This window comes from Pleurodeles waltl, chromosome 10 (assembly GCF_031143425.1).
Source record: "Pleurodeles waltl isolate 20211129_DDA chromosome 10, aPleWal1.hap1.20221129, whole genome shotgun sequence".
In the NCBI taxonomy this organism is placed as follows: Eukaryota; Metazoa; Chordata; class Amphibia; order Caudata; family Salamandridae; genus Pleurodeles; species Pleurodeles waltl.
The window spans coordinates 519,657,909-519,675,478 of NC_090449.1; positions in this window are offsets into that span (position 1 = coordinate 519,657,909).

A 17,570-nucleotide genomic window follows, 5' to 3' on the forward strand; every position below is an offset into this window, starting at 1 on the left:
CCTGGCAGATTTGCCTTTTTTTGTGAGTTGCTATTTGGTGGGCTAGGTGATTCTCTCCAGTGTGCATGTAGTGGTGATAGGTGTCCATGCAGGTCTTTGAGGGGTGTCCATGCATTGGTGTTGCATGCAGGGCTTGGAATTGGGATGAGTGGGTTGTGATGGTGAGGTTTGTGGGAGGTGGTGAAGTGATGGGAGTGAGGGTGAGGGTGGGGGCTTGTGATGGCATACAGGTAGGGGGGGGTGATAGTAATAGAGATTTGACTTACCAGAGTCCAGTCCTCCTCCTACTCCTGCCAGGCTCTCAGGATGCATGATTGCCAAGACTTGCTCCTCCCATGTTGTTAGTTGTGTGGGAGGAGGTGGGGGTCCACCGCCAGTCCTCTGTACAGCTAGTTGGTGTCTTGATGCTGTGGGACGTAGCTTCCCCCGTAGGTCATTCCACCTCTTCCTGATGTCATCGCTTGTTCTGGGGTGCTTTCCCACGGTGTTGACCCTGTCCACGATTCTCCGCCATAGCTCCATCTTCCTAGCAATGGAGGTCTGCTGCACATGTGATCCAAATAGCTGTGGCTCTATCCGGATGATTTCCTACACCATGACCCTTAGCTCCTCCTCTGAGAACCTAGGGTGTTGTTGTGGTGCCATGGGTATAGTGTGAGTGGTGTGGGTGAGGGTGTGTGGAGTGTTGTGTTGGGGTGTGTGATGTGAGGTGCGTGGATGGTGTATAGGTGATGGTGTTATGTGGCTCTGGTTGTGTGGGAGGTCTTTCTGTATCTCTCTCTGGTGACAATTCTTTCTAGTTGTAAAGGAATGTTGGTATTGTGGTTGTGTGTTTTATAGTGATGTGGGTATGTGGTGTGTGTATGTGTGTCAGGCGTGTGTAGTTTGAATTGTCCAATGTGGTGTAGTTTTGTTTAAGTGTGTGTATTTTGAGCGCAACAGTATGTACCGCCAATGGTTTACCGCCATTGAATGTCTGCCACGGTAATTCGTGGATCATAATGTGATGGGCGTGGTTCTGTTGGCGTAACAGTGTGGGTTTTGCTACCGCCAGTTTATCACTGACCTGTGGGCTGGTGGACTTGTGTGTGTGGCTGTATAGTGACGGATTGGTATGTGTGTGTCATAATATGGTTGGCGGTTATCCGCTGGGACTGCGTTATGTTGGCGGCAGTCAGCATGGCAGTAGGTGGGATTTACTGCCAATGTCATAATGAGGGCCTCTGTGTCTAGGCGTCGTAGTGTATGCATGAGTGTGTACCTGGGTGTGTCAGTGTATGAATGAGTATGTGTCTAGTATGTCAGTGTATGTGTTAGTGTGTATCTTTTTGTGTCAGTGTATGTATGAGTGTGTGACTGGGTGTATCATCGTATGTGTGAGTGTGTAGCTACATTAGTCACAGTATACTCCCATGTGTTCCTGGTTCTGTCACTGTATGCTTCAGTGTGTGCCTGGGTGTTTCAATGTATGAATAATTGTGTGTCTGGGTAAGTCAGTGTATGCATCAGTGTGTGCCTGGGTGTGTCAGTATACGTCTTAGTGTGTGCCTGGTTGTGTCAGTATATGCATGAGTGTGTGCCTGGATTAGTCACTTCATCTGTCATTGTGCGCTTCAGTGTGTCAGTGTGTGCATGAATCTCTGCCAGGCTGTGTCAGTGTATTCATCAGTGTGTGCCCGGGTATGTCAGTATATTCATTAGTGTGCACCGGGGTGTGTCATTGTATATGTCAGTGCCTGCTTGGGTATGTTAGTGTACGCATGAGTGTGTGCCCAGGTATGTCAGTGTATGCATGAGTGTATGACTGGGTGTGTCAGTGTATGTGTTATTGTGTGCCAGGGTGTGTCAGTGTATGCATGAGTGTGAGCCTGGGTGAGTCACTGCATGCATGAGTATTTGTTAGGCTGTTTTAGTGTATGACTCAGTTTGGGCCTGTGTATCAAAGTGTATGAATGGGTGTTTGCCTGCGTGTGTCAGTGTATGCATTATTTTGTGCCTGGGTGTCTTAGTGTATGCATCGATGTGTGCCTGTGTGTGTGAGTGTTTGTATGAGTTTTTGCCTGGTTGTGTCAGTATATGCTTCAGTATGTTCCTGGGTGTGTCAGTGTATGCACGAGTATGCACCTGGGTATGTCTTTGTATGCATGAGTGTTTGCCTGGGTGTGTCAGTGTATGTGTTAGTGGGGCCTGGTAGTGTTTGTGTATGCATGAGTGTATGCCTGGGTGTTTCAGTATATGTGTAAGTGTGTGCCTAGGTGTGTCACAGTATCCATAAGTGTGTGCATGGGTGTGTCAGTGTATGCATCCGTCTGTGCCACGTTGTGTCAGCGTATGCATCAGTGTGTGTCTGGGTGTTTCAGTATATGCATTAGTGTCTGCCAGGGTATGTTAGTATTTGTCTCAGGGTCTGCTTAAGTATATCAGTGTATACATCTCTGTGTGCCTGGGTATGTTAGTGTATGTATTAGTGCCTCCAGGCTGTGTCAGTGTATGACTCGGTGTTTGCCTGGGTGTGGTAGTGTATGACAGCGTGTGCCTTGATGTGTACGTGTATACATTAGTCTGTGTCTGGGTATCTTAGTATGTACATCAGTGTGTATCTGGATGTGCCAGTGAATGCATGAGTGTGTACATGGGTATGTCATTGTATGTATGGGTGTGTGCCTGGATGTGCCACTGTATGTATTAGTGTATGCCTGAGTCTGTTAACGTATGCATCAGTGCATGCCTGGGTGTGTCAGTGTATGCATGAGTGTGTGCCTGGGCTTGTCAGTGTATGTATGAGTATTTGTGAGGCTGTATCAGTGTACGGGCAGTGTGTGCCTGGGTGTATCAGCGCTTGTTGAGTATCTGCCTTGGTTTGTCATTGTATTCATGAGTGTCTGCCAGGGTGTGTTAGTGTATGTCTCAGTGTCTGCCAGGGTTTGTCAGTGTATGCATCACTGTGTGCCTGGGTATGTCAGTGTATTCATGAGTAGATTACTGGGTATGGTAGAGCATGCACCAGTGTGTGCCTGAGTGTCTCATTGCATGAATTAGTGAGTGCCTGGGTGTGTCAGTGTATGTATGAGTGTTTACTTGGGTGTGTCAGTGTATATATGAGTGTGTGCCTGGGTGTGTCAGTGTGTGTGTCAGTGTCTGCCTAGGTGTGTCACTTTAGGTATCATTGTGTGCTGGTTGTGTGTCATTGAAAGCATTACTGTACACATGAGTGTCTGTGTGTACTTGGGTGTGTCATTGTATACACCAATGTCTCCATGGCTATCTTAATGGATACTTTATAAATGGTAAAGATGTAATTAGTCACCTATCATTGATCTGTGTAAAAAGAGAAATAACATAAACATGAATTCATTTTACACTTTATGGATTTGCACAATAAACCTCAAGTTTCTGCAACGAGTTCATACTAGTGTTAACGGACCACACATTTTTTAAATTTTTTATGTATGTTTATGTTATATCACACAGTAGAAAAACACAAATGAAGAATATACGGGGGATAATACAATACAGGGGGTGTACACTTAGCGCCGTGCTAGGCGGCTACATTTACCATTCCAGAGCTGATGTGCCCCCTGCCCACGTCCGCACCGCCGCCGGGGAACTCGATCTGCCGCAAGCCGGGGCAAGGGGGCAGGGCCCGGGCCAAGCATCTGTCTAACACACTCTGTTGCACAAAAGATCAACAAATGGGGGAGAAATAGCGAAAAAGAACAGTGAGTGAGGGGGTGGAGGGGGTCCAAGAGACCGCGGGGGACACTCGGGGGGGAAGTGGGGGGGAGCGCGAGAGCAGAGGACCAGAGGCCTTTAGGAGGCTGGTGTTACTGTTGGGGGGAAGCCCCCTATTAGGTAGTGCAATTTGAATGCAGTCGCTATGAGTCCCTCTAACCTTTTTTTATTTTTTTCACTCTATCCCACTGCGTTTTCTGCCTATTTTGTTTTTTGTTGCATGTTCTTAGGCTTGTGTTGTGGTTGGGCTCCCCTGTGTGTAAATTTGCTTAAAGTATGTTGAGGAGCGACTGCGTAATGTTCATGGGGGAGTGCTGTTATTTGGGGGTATTCGGTTCAATTGTCGCATGGGTTTTGTTGTTTTGGGAGAATGTTTAGGGCGGACGTTCGTCGTCTTTGCTTTTTATGGTTGCTATGAAGTAGTTCCAGGTGTCAAGACCTTTGATTGGGATACCTTTTTCTGATAGGAGCTGAAGCGTCCTCGGCCTTGGCCCAGCGCAGCAGTTCAGCTCGCCATTGATCGATGCACGGCGCGACCGGGGCTTTCCAGTGCATGGCTATGAGGCGTCTGTACAACACCAGCGCTAGTGCTATGCATCTGAGTGTTTGTTTCCGATTTTTAAGGCCCGGGCTTATACCCAGTAAACATAACTCCGGGGTGGGGGACAGTGTAACGGCTGTCCAATCGGCAAGCAATACTATTATGTCACACCATACTTTTCGGATTGGGAGGCATTCCCTGGTCATGTGGTAAAAGGTGGCCTCGGTGGTAGCGCATCTGGGGCATGTCTGCATCGATTGAGGGAACATGCGAGTTATACGGTGGGGCGATAGGTATGTTTGGTGCAAATAATTAAACGGGGTGTAACGGAAACACGGGTTGCGTGATACCTCTTTTATCATTTTCAAAGCCTGACTCCATGCAGGCTGTGATAAGGGCTCTGCTAGCACCGCATCCCATCTATTCTTTGCTTGTTCTTGTTTGTGTTCCAGGTGGGAGGTTAAAATTGTGTATGCTCTTGATACATTTATTGGGTTTTCTATGCTTCCCAGCAAATCATGCAATCTGGGGGAAACGTTTGGTTCGGAGCTTCCGCTATTCCAGCGGGACCATAGTGCCTGTCGCACTGCTCCGAATGCTATAAAGCTTCCTTGCCCCAGTTTATATTTGTCAGATAGAGCATTAAAGGTTAGGAGGCGTCATTCATTATAAAGTTTCGGCAAGTTTCGGAATGACTACTAGTGGTATCCTGGGGGAATACTGTGATGTTTTATTGCCAGTAAGCACGTGGTGGCCCCATATCCAATGCGCAATTTTCAGTAGAATGTTACGTGGGTGTTTGGGGGACTCACGATTCATCAGGTAATGTATTAAACCCACATTCCCTAAAGACGATAGAATCAATTGTGATTCAGCGCCATCAGGGCGGCCAAGCCAAGTGGATATCCATTGTAATTGGGAAGATGCGTAGTACAGTTCAAATCTGGGTGCTCCCATTCTGCCCAATGTTAGTGGCTGGTATACTTTTGACAATGCTACTCGTCGCCTTCCATTGCCCCATATGAGATCTATTAATAAGCTTTTCAGTGGTTTAAAGAAGGAGGCTGGTAGAGCCAGTGGGAGGGCCATGAAGAAATACAACACTCGAGGTAGAATTATCATCTTTGCTATGGCTACTCTGCCCATTGGTGAAAGTGGGAGTGAGCACCAAAAGGGCAGGGACCCTCTGATGGATCTAATCGCTTGCCCTAGGTTGCCGTCCCTGAGGTCCCGTGTGTCGTGGTATATGTTTACGCCTAAGTATTTGAAGGTAGTGTAACACCATTTCAGATCCCCCAGGTTAGAGGGCAGTCTGTGCGTTTCAGGGACAGGGCACATGGGAAAAATGCACGATTTTGACCAGTTCACCTTCAGCCCAGCCAATGTGCTAAACTTACGTAGTAATTTCAGCAAATCCGGCAGGGATTCCGTGTGATCCCGGAGGAAAATCAGTGTATTGTCAGCGTATAAAGAAACTATGCGGTATATGTGGTCATCACGGACGCCCCACAGAGGGGCTACTGCCCATAGGTGGGCTGCTAGAGGTTCAATTGCAAGGGCGAATAAAAGTGGGGATAATGGACAGCCCTGTCTGGTGCCTCTCTCAATACTAAACGATTGAGAGATCATGTCGCCTGTTTTAACTCTCGCTGATGGATTATTATAGAGTACCCTTACCCAGCTAATAAATATCCGTCCGAAGCCCATGCGATGTAGTGTTTCCATCAGGAAGGGCCATCCTAGCGTGTCAAATGCTTTTTCTGTGTCTACTGAGATTGCTACTTGGGTATAGTCGTCCACTTGTGAGTTCGCCATTAGGCGCAAAAAGTTTTGAATGTTGCTGTATGTGCTCCGGCCAGGTATAAAAATTGACTTGTCGTGGTATATCAAGTCTGACATACATGGGAGTAAGCGGTTGGCTAGGAGTTTACCGAGTAGTTTACAGTCTGTGTTCAATAGCGATAGTGGCCTGTATGAGCGTAAGTCAAGTGGGTCTATCCCCGGTTTAGGAAGCACTGCTATCAGTGCTTCTCGACATGAGTCAGGTAGCTGGCCGCGTTTTAGGGCCTCGGATAACATCTCTTGGTATGGAGTTAGTGTTTGAGTCAGGAACGCGCTGTAGTATTCAATGGGCAGTCCATCGCTACCGGGTGCTTTGCCTTGTGGTAGTTGTTTTAGAGCCTGTTGTATCTCAGTGATATCTATCGGCCTTTCCAGGTCCGCCACCTGTGCAGCAGTTAGGCAATTCAGCCTGATACCACAGAAAAACTCACTCAGTAGTGGTTCGGGGAGGTGGGAGTTTTATAAAGTGTGCTGTAATACTCCTTAAAAGCTGTGTTGATATCAGCCTGGGCGTTTACAATTAGTCCTGTATCTAGACGGATGGCTCCTATGGGAGAGTTCCGGCGGTCGTTGTGTATGAGCCATGACAGTGGTTTACCCGATCTGTCACCTTCGGCGTGTATTCGGGCCAAGTAGTGGCGATAATCAAACAGACCTAATCGTTTGTCAGCGTCGTTCCATTGCAAGCGCTTCCTAGTTAGCTCTGTTTGTGTAATCCCGCCCCTAGCGAAGTTACTCTCAGAAGAGTGTACTTCCTTTTCCAGGTTGCTAAGCTCACGTACTAGTGTTTGACGTACACCGACTGTTGCTGAGATACATGCTCCTCTAATGACTGCCTTGTGTGCATCCCATTTGATTGATGTGGAGCTCGTTGTCCCCTTGTTTTGGGTAAAGTAAGAGGAAATGAGTGTGGCTAACTCCGCCTTAAATGGGAGATCTTGTAATAATTGGGTCTGGAGGCGCCAGGTTGGAATGCAAGCGTGCGGTCCACCCCATCTAATATGGGCGACAAGAGGAGAGTGATCCGAGATTACCCTAGCGGCATACTCAGCGCCTGTAATCCTATGAGTGATGTCTTGAGAGGTGAGAATAAGGTCTATGCGGGCATGGGGGAGATGTACCGGGAAGTAGTAGGAGTATTCGCGATTGCGAGGATGTAGGTGTCTCCAAATGTCTGTCAGACGGACGTCTGACATCCATTGGTGCAACATCTGTGAGTTTTTAGTTATTGGGGAGGCTGCTATGGGAGGGTGTGATCTATCCATGTCTATTTGTTGAACACAGTTCATGTCCCCGCCCCAGAAGCATGTTGAGGGAAGGTCGTTTGATAAGTGTGAGATCGTTTTTTGTAGGAATTCACTCTGTCCGGTGTTCGGGACGTACAGACCATTTAGCACTACTAGTTCCCCGTCCAAGCGGCCTATTAAGTGTATGTACCTGCCCTCTTTGTCGGTGACACTGCTCTGTACCACATTCGGGACCCTCGGGGCTAATCATATCAGGACCCCTCTAGCGAATGATGAGTTTCCAGATCCATAGATCTGTCCGGCCCACCTCCTTTCCAGCCATGGGACATCTCCTGGGGTGATGTGCGTTTCTTGGAGAATGGCTATGTGGATATGATGACGTTTTAAGTGTGCATATATCCTATTGCGCTTTCTTATACCCGCCATTCCCTTAACGTTCCAAGTCATTATATTGTATATTGGTTCCTTATTCATCATGTTGGGTTGGGTTATAGCGCGCCTACTTTTGTGATCCAGGGGACCCAGCCCCGGGTGCGTCTGCTAATTGCCGTTAGTCTAGTGTGCGCATCCCTCACGCAAGTCCCCCCCACCACCCGCCCCAAACCGCCAGCCCCCTCAGGTCTGAAAGAAAACGTTACTAAAAAAAAGTAGGGATAGTGAAAAGGAGAGAGATAACAAGCAAAAGGATATTTCGGGTAAAGCCCGAGTGTAAACATAATGGCACAACCGGTGCCTAAACTGCAGTCTGGGAGGTTAAGTTCCATACGGGAGTTGTTGGGGTGTCGGGGAGCGTGGGTTTATAGAAGCCGGGCGTCGAAGGGCCCATCTCCAGGATAGTTCTGCCTCTGCGTGGGCAAGGTTTTGGTCGCGTCTCCTTTAGTGATCCTTTGAGTCTCGGCCGTGGCAGCAAGCGGCCGGGCCCCGTCTCGAGGAAGCTGCAAGACTCCCCATGCAACCGCAGGGGAGAGGGGGGTCATGTGTCCCCCCGTATGGCTTGCGTTGATGGCGCAACTCGAGTTCGCACTTGGGACCTAGAGTTCGTCCGCAGAGCGCAGGATGAAGTCAGGGCCGGCCAGTAGGGGGGAGAAGGATGCGTTGGATTCCCCTCCAGGGGATCCGCTGTCGGTGATGTCCGTCTCGCTCCGGGTATCAGTTTGTGATCGGGTAAATGTGCTGGTTTCCCTTAGTATTTGTGCTCGGTCGGCTTCCATTTGCGATTTCGTTGGGCGCGATGTTGCCTTGTTTTGTTTTTCCCTCCTGGCGCTGGGGGTTATCCATTCCTCAGTTGTTGCCTTTTCCGTTGGTGGGCTGATCAGACCTTTAGCGTGAATCCATGTCCATGCGTCCTCTGGGATAGGAAACATGAGCATTTTCTCGTCAATGATGATACGCAGGCGGGCTGGAAACATAAGAGAGTAGGTAATGCTATTTTGTCGCAAGAGTTGTTTGATTTTGACAAAAGTTGCTCTTCTGCGTTGCACTTCCAGTGTGTAGTCCGGATAGGCAGACACATTATTGTTTTCCAAGCTGATTTGGTTAGAGGTTCTAAAGTGTTGAAGGACAGAATTTCTATCTCTGTAGTTAAGGAACCGGGCTATCAAGGGTCGAGGTGGAGCTCCAGGCCGCGGGGGCCTGCCCGGTATGCTGTGGGCTCTCTCTATCATTGGTGTTTTAGTGGCATCTTGTATTTTCATTATGCCTTTCAGCCAGGTTTCCATGAAATCCTCGGCATTTGGTAGTTTCAGTCGTTCCGGGATGCCAATAAATCTGATATTATTGCGTCATGAGCGACCCTCTGCCTCTTCAGCCCTGCGCTGCAGCTGCGCCAGTTCAGTTTCCATTAGTTTGAATTTGTTTTTCATGTCTGCCATCTCCGGTTGAACAGTTTTTAGCGACAGTTCTGTGTTGTGCACTCTGTCTGTCAGCTTGCGGTGGTCAGCACGAAGCAGGGAGACCTCCAGCGCCGCAGCATCGATTTTTCCTTCCAGCGAGGTTTTAGTTTCCATTATTGCCTGCATGATTTTATTGAACTGCAGAGAGTGCGTGCGTAGTGTTTCATTCAGTTGGAGCAGTGTTGCAGATTGCATATCCGAGTGGCCTGCAGGAGGGGAGTGTTCTCCTTCCACGGAAGTCCCCATTTTGGGGTGCTTTGGTTTGACCATGGTGCTCCCTTCGTGTCCGGGGACGGTTAGGTTGCGAGAGGCCAATTGCTAGCCATGGCAGGGTGAGACGGAGAGCTTTGCACACTAAGAGTGGGTGAATCGAGAGTGTCCGGTGGACCAAACGTGGTTGAGCTCTCCTTAGAGCTGCCAGAAGTTTAGTTTGGTTGCTTACTGCTTGAGGCACATTTGCTGCTATGCACTCAGCCTAATCATCGATGCCAGATTGAGCGCTGGCCACCTTTAGTTTGGTCCAGTTGCGGTAGACTCTTGTTTTATTGGCTTGTGGCTTGCTATTGTGGTGGCCTGGTGCAATCGTTTTATGTCTTTAATTTATTATTGTCTTTATTCCACTTCTCCTGTGCAACGTTCTGCCCTCGTGCTTTGATTTTTTTTTTTTTTTTCCTACATTTTTTCCACCTAGTTCTGATTCCCCCACTTAGGTCTCCCTGCTTCACTTTTCTTATTTCCTTATGGGTAATTTGTTGTTGATTGTTGTAGGTTAATTTAGACTATTGTTGAACAAGGCCTAGTTCCTGGTCACCACCGTAGCTCCAGTCCGAGGCACGAGGCTGGGTGTTTCCTTGAGGGCCTCGTGCGTTACTGCTCCGATTATGAGTGCGGGGGGAGGGGCGGCTGCTCGCAGCCGGCCGTCTCCCTCGGATCCAGCCTCGGTGGACCCAGCGCCCGCTTCCAGCGGGGGGCCAAGGGAAAGTCTTGGGGTCCGGGTCCCCCTCAAGTGCGCGCTCGCGCTTCTCGGCCCCAGGCTAGGGGCAAACGATGTGGAAAGGCCAGCGCCCGGTCCTGGTGCCGGTGTGCTCGAGGTACGTCTCACGAGGGGGGGGCCCAGCCCACGTGCAGCGGCCGCTCTGGGCAAAAGGAATGCCCCGGCAGGATGCCGGGGCGCCACACCTTGGCCGGGGGGTTGCTCTCGTCCTCTGCGCGTCTCCCTGCTTACGGGCCGTCCCGCCGGGCCGCGGCCAGATCGGTGCTGCGGTGCCCCCGCAGCCACGCCCCAGCCAGAGAGCCCGTTGTCCGGCCGCTCCGCAGCCCGGGCTCCTCAATCCCGGCTCCTCAGCGACTTCACGGGGGAGTCAAACGGGGCCGCCCCGCTGCCGCGTGTGCGCCGCACCCACCTCGGCCGGGCCAATTTGTTTTTCGGTCCGGGGCACCGATTGCGCCTTGCTTCTCCTGTCCCGTTAGACCATTTCCGGGCCAGCTGAAGTGAGTCCTAGTTTCTTGGGGCCACGATATTATGCCCGTTAGGGACCAGGATAATCAAGAAGAAGGTGGGCCGCTAGTGGAGCTCTTTGCTCAAGCGTCCGCTCCGGCCACCATCTTGGCCACGCCCCCGAACCACATATTTTTAACAATATAAAACAATCATAAATTTAATTTAAACATTTTGTTTTCCCATTTTACTGTTCTCAGCTTCCATTTGTTTACACCATAAATGATATGTTGTATAAAGAATCATCATTGAACATTATGGCAATAACAATCACATAGATTGTACAAAAAACAGAACTGCACAGTATGTCAATGTAAATTAGCAACTCTATGCACTGCATTCATTATAATTAGTCAACCGATGAATTTAGCTCTACTCACTGAACTAATATAAAGAAACATAAGGGAAAGGTATGAGCTTTTTTATTAAGAGTGTTACAATTGAATTAATGTCCAGAAAGGACACCAGCATCTGCGGAGCCTTAGAAAGACATCAATCCTGGCAAACCACATGATGTCATAGAAACAGACAATACATAAAATACAACTAGAGTATTTCAGTTTTCTAAATGTAATCCTTTTTGTAACTTGGTCGGTCATGTTGCAATATCTGTTTGATTTTGATTTTTGTCTCATTAGATTGTGCCCATCTGTTCTACATGTCATTTTAAAAAATGCATTTATAATGCATGTTGGAAAACGGGTTATTGGTAGGGCAGGTAGGTACCTACACCTAGCAACAAGCCACTAACCTCCACCTAGGTACAGTTAGGTCTCAGTAAATTAATCCCAGCTCAACCCTTGGTAGCTTGGCAACGAGCGTCAAGGCTTAACTTAGGAGACAAAGTGTAAAGCATTCAAATATCACAAAACAGTAATAAAATAAAACACAGGAAACAGTTTAAAAATCCAAAACCAATTTATAAAAATAGTTTATATTTTTATCTTTAAAATGACACAAAAACGATTAAAATCGGTTCAGGGGAACCAGAGATATGAATTTTTAAAGAATTATTACTTTTCTAGCGCTTAGAAACAAAAAGCGCCAATCGGGTCATCTGGTTGCACCTCGACCGGGGCAAAGTCAAACTTTCAGGCCGACCGCGATGGAGCCCTGCTCGGCTACAGGTCGCGGGAGGCCTCGGTTAAAAAGTTACCTTCTGACTTAGTCTTTATTTTGAAGTTTTTCTTCACCGGGACGATCCTGCCAGTTGAATCCGACCTCCTGGAGCCCTTGTCCGGATACGCGATGTGGGTTTCCTCGGTGGAGACTTTTACCTTCGGACTTAGTCGTTTTTTCGAGATGAAAATCCTTCGACCGGGGTAAACCTGGATCTTGATCCGACGTCCATGGAGCCCTTCTCGGATACGATGGCTGGGAGGTCCCGGTCAACTTTTTACGTTCGGACTTAGTCTCTTTTTTGGATGTTTTTCTTTACCGGGACGAACCACGAAGTCAGGCCGGGTCGCGGTTGAGGCAAGCCGGCTAGAATTTCCGCGGCGGGTCGGTCCCTCTCTGGAGCTTTTTTCCAAAAATTCTCAAATCTTTTCCAAACTTCTGGGGCTTCACCCAGATGTTCTTTTAAGGTTCTTTTGGGGTCCACAGCTCACCCCAAGGGTCCAGAAGTTCTGTGATGGTCCTTGGGGGGTGCGGACTTCAACTCCCAGAATGCACCTGGCGCAAACTCCTTTTTGGCCACTGGACAGTGGTCAGCTGGTCGCTTTCTTCAGGAGTTGGTGCAGGGGACTCTGGTTAGCAATTTTTCACCTGTAGCAAACAGGGAGTCCCTCCTTGAACCAGTTGAAGCCATGCAAAGTCCTTCTTGTGGTGAAGCCCAAGTGTGCAGCTGGTGCAGTCCTTCTGAGTGCAGGTTCCAGGTGCAGGCCAGGGGTCCAGCAGGGCAGTCCTTCTTCTCCTTAAGTTCCTTTCTTGTTGAATTCTGGAGGGGATCTGAGGTGTGGGGGCAGGTCTGCCAGTTTTATCCTTGCTCCTGGGTGAAAAGCAGGGGGGCCCTGGTTCTCCAATCAGGGACAGGGTCGTCCCCCTGTGATGACCACTTCCTGGGAAGTGTGGCAAAAATCCATCCCAGAAGGCAACAGTCTCTAAAAATCCAACATGGATGAATCTGATTTTTGGAGGTTACATCTGGCTGAGCCCACCCACTGGTGTGGCTAAAAATCATAAACACACCGCTCTCCTGCCCTCTCCTAATCTAATCAAGGGGGCGCCTAATTGTCTGGGGTTGCAGGATGTGGGGGTGTTGCTGGGTGCTCCAGATGTCCTTCTCTGCCTTTGAAGACCAGTTTGGCAGCCCTCCCCCTTCCTGCCTCACCATCTACTGAGGGGAGATTCTCTCCCCCAAGCACATTCCTTTGTGTGAAGCCAGGCCACTTCACACCTCATCAAGGCAGCCTGGCAGAAGCTGCTGCAGGCTGGCCAATCAGAGCACAGCAGCAAAAACAATGCAGAGCTGAAATTGGCAACTTTTTAGGTAAAGTCTAAACTTTTTACCTGGACAAGTTATATTAAATCCAACAACTGGAAGTTGTGGGATTTATTACAACAATCAATTTGATACCAAATTCTTGGTATGTAACATTTAAGGAGACTTTAAAATTTAAAATAAAGTCTGCCCATTCTAGCCTATGAAGGCCATTTACTTCAATGAGGGAAAAACGAATTTGGCTGTTTTTACCTCACCAGGGCTTATAAATCTATTTTTATAAAGTCCCTGCTTATAGTTACATGGCACCCAGCCCTAGGGGCACATAGGGCACACCTTAGGGGTGACTTATATGTAAAAATAAGGTAGTTTAAGACTTTGGAAGTACCTTTAATTCCAAAGTCGAATTTGCATATAACTTTAATTTAAAAGCAGCCAGCAAGGCAGGCTTGCTTTTAAAATGACACTGGGCACCTCAGCAGTGCACCTAGGTGTGCACCACCTATGCTGTGGTCCCTAAACCTACATGCCCTACCATATACTAGGGACTTATAGGTAGGTTCACTTAGCCAATTATAATTAGCCTAATTTGCATATTGATTTTACACAGAGCACAGGCCCTGGGACTGGTTAGCAGTACCCAGGGCACCATCAGAGTCAGGAAAACACCAGCATAAAGTGGATAATGGGGGCAAAAAGTTAGGGGGCCTCTGCAATCAGCCCTGTTTTCCCACACAACCCCCCCCCCCCAGCCCACACGCCCAGGAGACTCAGCCCAACCCTGGGAGAGTCTTCCTGGCTTGTTAGGCGAGGAAGACAGTGAAGAAAACTGGCTGTCCCTTTGCAGGGCCTACTCTGCCTTATATCCTCCTGTCAGGGTCACTCCCTCTGGGTAGTGAAGCCATCCCAACAGTAAAAGGACCCAACACAAACTGAAACTTTCCTCTAGGGGGGTCTTCCTCCTTTCTCTCTGCCAACTTGGGTAGTGAGGTGCCCACCTCCCCTACTCCAAACTTTGCTAGGGCAACACCTAGCTTACCCAAAGAGGTCACCCAACACTTGAGCAACCCCACCATGACCAATAGGGTCAGGGGGCCTACTTTGCTATTGGCCCTGGGGTCTGCCTCCCAGGCCAAGTACAGTGCTGCCAGGAAGGCTAGCACCCAGCAGAGGCTACTGACAGCTGTCAGTACCCAGAACCACACCCTAAGCTCTCCACTGAAAGGTGGCTGTACTGCTTTAGGGGCATCTTTGGGGTCCTGGCACCCCTCTTGCTGTCTAGAGTGGGGGGCTACCACCTCCTGTGGCAGACACCCTCCTTCCACTCTCCCTTCTGTCAGTGCAGGGGCAACACCTTGCATCTGGACAGCTGCCTGACTACTCAGGACTTCCTGGGGGTCAGGTGAGGCCTCACCAGTGCCAACTCTGGGCTCCCCCCCTACTGGGGCAGAAGGCCTTTGGCTCCCTGGAACTCTCTTTAAGAGTGGCCTACCCTTCCTTTTCTTCTTTCCTTTTCTTGGGGACCCCTGTCTCCTAACTGTAGGGACTGACTCCCCAGGACTTTGGGTTGGGGGGGCGCCCTGGGCGACCACCCCATCTGTGACCAGACTCACCTCTGGAAGGTCATTGCCCAGGATACAATCTAGGGGAAGGTCAGCACTGACTACCACCCTAATCCAGTCAAGGATACCCTCCCTCTCTAGGGGCACTATGGCTACAGGTTTGGAGGTGACCTCCCCTGTGGCTATCCTGACTTTCTTTGTCTTTCCTGGGACATACATGTCTGGGGTCACTAACCGGTCACTCACTATAGTGTGACTGGCACAGGTGTCTCTCAGGCCAGTGGTAGGGATCCCATTCACTTGAATGTGGTGGAAGTGCCTACTCCCGCCCTCAGGGATCACCAGCTTACCATCTGGTCCTGTCTCCCAGCTCAATGCCTGGAGGACTTCATCATCTGAGGAATCCTCCTCTATGGCTACACTGGACAGCCCAGTGCTAACCACCTTCTTTGGACAGGCTGCATCTCCTCTGAAGTGACCCGTCTGCTGACAGTCAAAGCAAGCCCTACTGTCCAAGAGCTTTTTTAACCCTGGGTCTAACTGTCTCTGCTGGTCAGAGTGGGATTTACTCTCCTCCTTCTTAGGGTTCTGGGGTACAGAGGGAGTCTCTGTGGCGGGCTTACCACCTCCCTCCTTAGGTTTTTGGGGACCTGTCCCCCCCTTCTTGGAGTCTCCCCCCTGGGACTTGACAACCACCCTGTTTCTCAACCACTCATCAGCTGCCTCCCCCAGCTCTCTAGGGTTGGTCTGCTTAGAGTCCACTAGATGCTGGCGTAACCTTTCTTGGGTACAATTGGTCAAGATGTGCTCTCTCATGATCAGATTGTATAACCCCTCATAAGTATCTACTTTGTTACCAATAATCCAGCCCTCTAGTGCCTTTAGTGAAATGTCCACAAAGTCAACCTAAGACTGGGTACTGACCTTCTGGGTGTCCCTGAACTTCATTCTATATTGCTATGGGGTCAGACCAAACTTCTTGGCTAAGCACCTCTTCATACTAGGGTATGAATCTGCCTCCTCCCCCCTTAAGGTCAGAAGCCTATCCCTCCCTGAGTTGGGGACCAACTCCCACAAAAGGGAACCCCAGTATTGAGGCCTAACCCTTCTCATTTGGAGTGCCCTCTCAAAGGCCCCCAGCCACTTATCTATGTCATCCCCCTCTACATAAGCAGGAACCACCCCCTTGGGTAATCTGGGGCAAACTCCCCCACCCATGGACACCTCAGCTTCTTTATCGCTGCCTCCATCTCTTTTCTCTTTGTATGCACACTTTTTCTTTTCTAGGGCCAGCTTCTCTGCTTCCAAAGCTATGTATGCTAGCTGTGCCTCCAGCTCTCTTTCTCTGATGGATGGGTTCTCTCCTCCTGAAAGGACCCCCTTCCCACCACTAGCTTTGGATCTGCCCCTAGTGACTGTATTTACTGAGGACCGTTCTTCCTCATCCTCACTTGGGCTCAGATGCCTTCCCTCCCCTGAGTGGTTAGAGCTTGCATCCTCCCTTCTTTCTCCCTCCTCTGGAGCTTCTTCTGACTCTACCTCTTGGGCCTCAGCCCATGCTGTCAGGGATGTGATCAGGATTTGCTTCCTGAGATCAGTGGTTGCAGGCAACCCTCTTTCAATACACAACCCCCTAAGCTGGACTACTGTCAGTGTGGGTAGGTTAGCCAGATCAAGCTCCATGGTTCCCTAGTTTTGTGTCAATAAAAACATTTTGCAAAAATTGGAAACAAGAATTTAGAAAAATTACAAAAATTCAATAATTGAAATTAATCCAAATTAAAAATTAAAAACAATTTTTGCACTAGGACAATTTAAAAGATTTTTAATTTGTTTTACCTAAAACTGTAACGTGATATTGAACACAAGTACAGGATCCCGTTGCTGCTTCCAATTATGTTGGAAAATGGGTTATTGGTAGGGCAGGTAGGTACCTACACCTAGCAACAAGCCACTAACCTCCACCTAGGTACAGTTAGGTCTCAGTAAATTAATCCCAGCTCAACCCTTGGTAGCTTGGCAACGAGCGTCAAGGCTTAACTTAGGAGACAAAGTGTAAAGCATTCAAATATCACAAAACAGTAATTAAATAAAACACAGGAAACAGTTTAAAAATCCAAAACCAATTTATAAAAATAGTTTATATTTTTATCTTTAAAATGACACAAAAACGATAAAAATTGGTTCAGGGGAACCGGAGATATGAATTATTAATGAATTATTACTTTTCTAGCGCTTAGAAACAAAAAGCGCCAATCGGGTCATCTGGCTGCACCTCGACCGGGGCAAAGTCAAACTTTCAGGCCGACCGCGATGGAGCCCTGCTCGGCTACAGGTCACGGGAGGCCTCGGTTAAAAAGTTACTGTAAAGAAATGGCTCCCTGTTGCAGTTACCCCCCACTTTTTGCCTGATACTGATGCTGACTTGACTGAGAAGTGTGCTGGGACCCTGCTAACCAGGCCCAGCACCAGTGTTCTTTCACCTAAAATGTACCATTGTTTCCACAATTGGCACAACCCTGGCACCTAGGTAAGTTCCTTGTAACTGGTACCCCTGGTACCAAGGGCCCTGATGCCAGGGAAGGTCTCGAAGGGCTGCAGCATGTCTTATGCCACCCTAGGGACCTCTCACTCAGCACAGACACACTGCTTGCCAGCTTGTGTGTGCTGATGGGGAGAAAATGACTAAGTCGACATGGCACTCCCCTCAGGGTGCCATGCCAACCTCCCACTGCCTGTGGCATAGGTAAGTCACCCCTCTAGTAGGCCTTACAGCCCTAAGGCAGGGTGCACTATACCACAGGTGAGGGCAT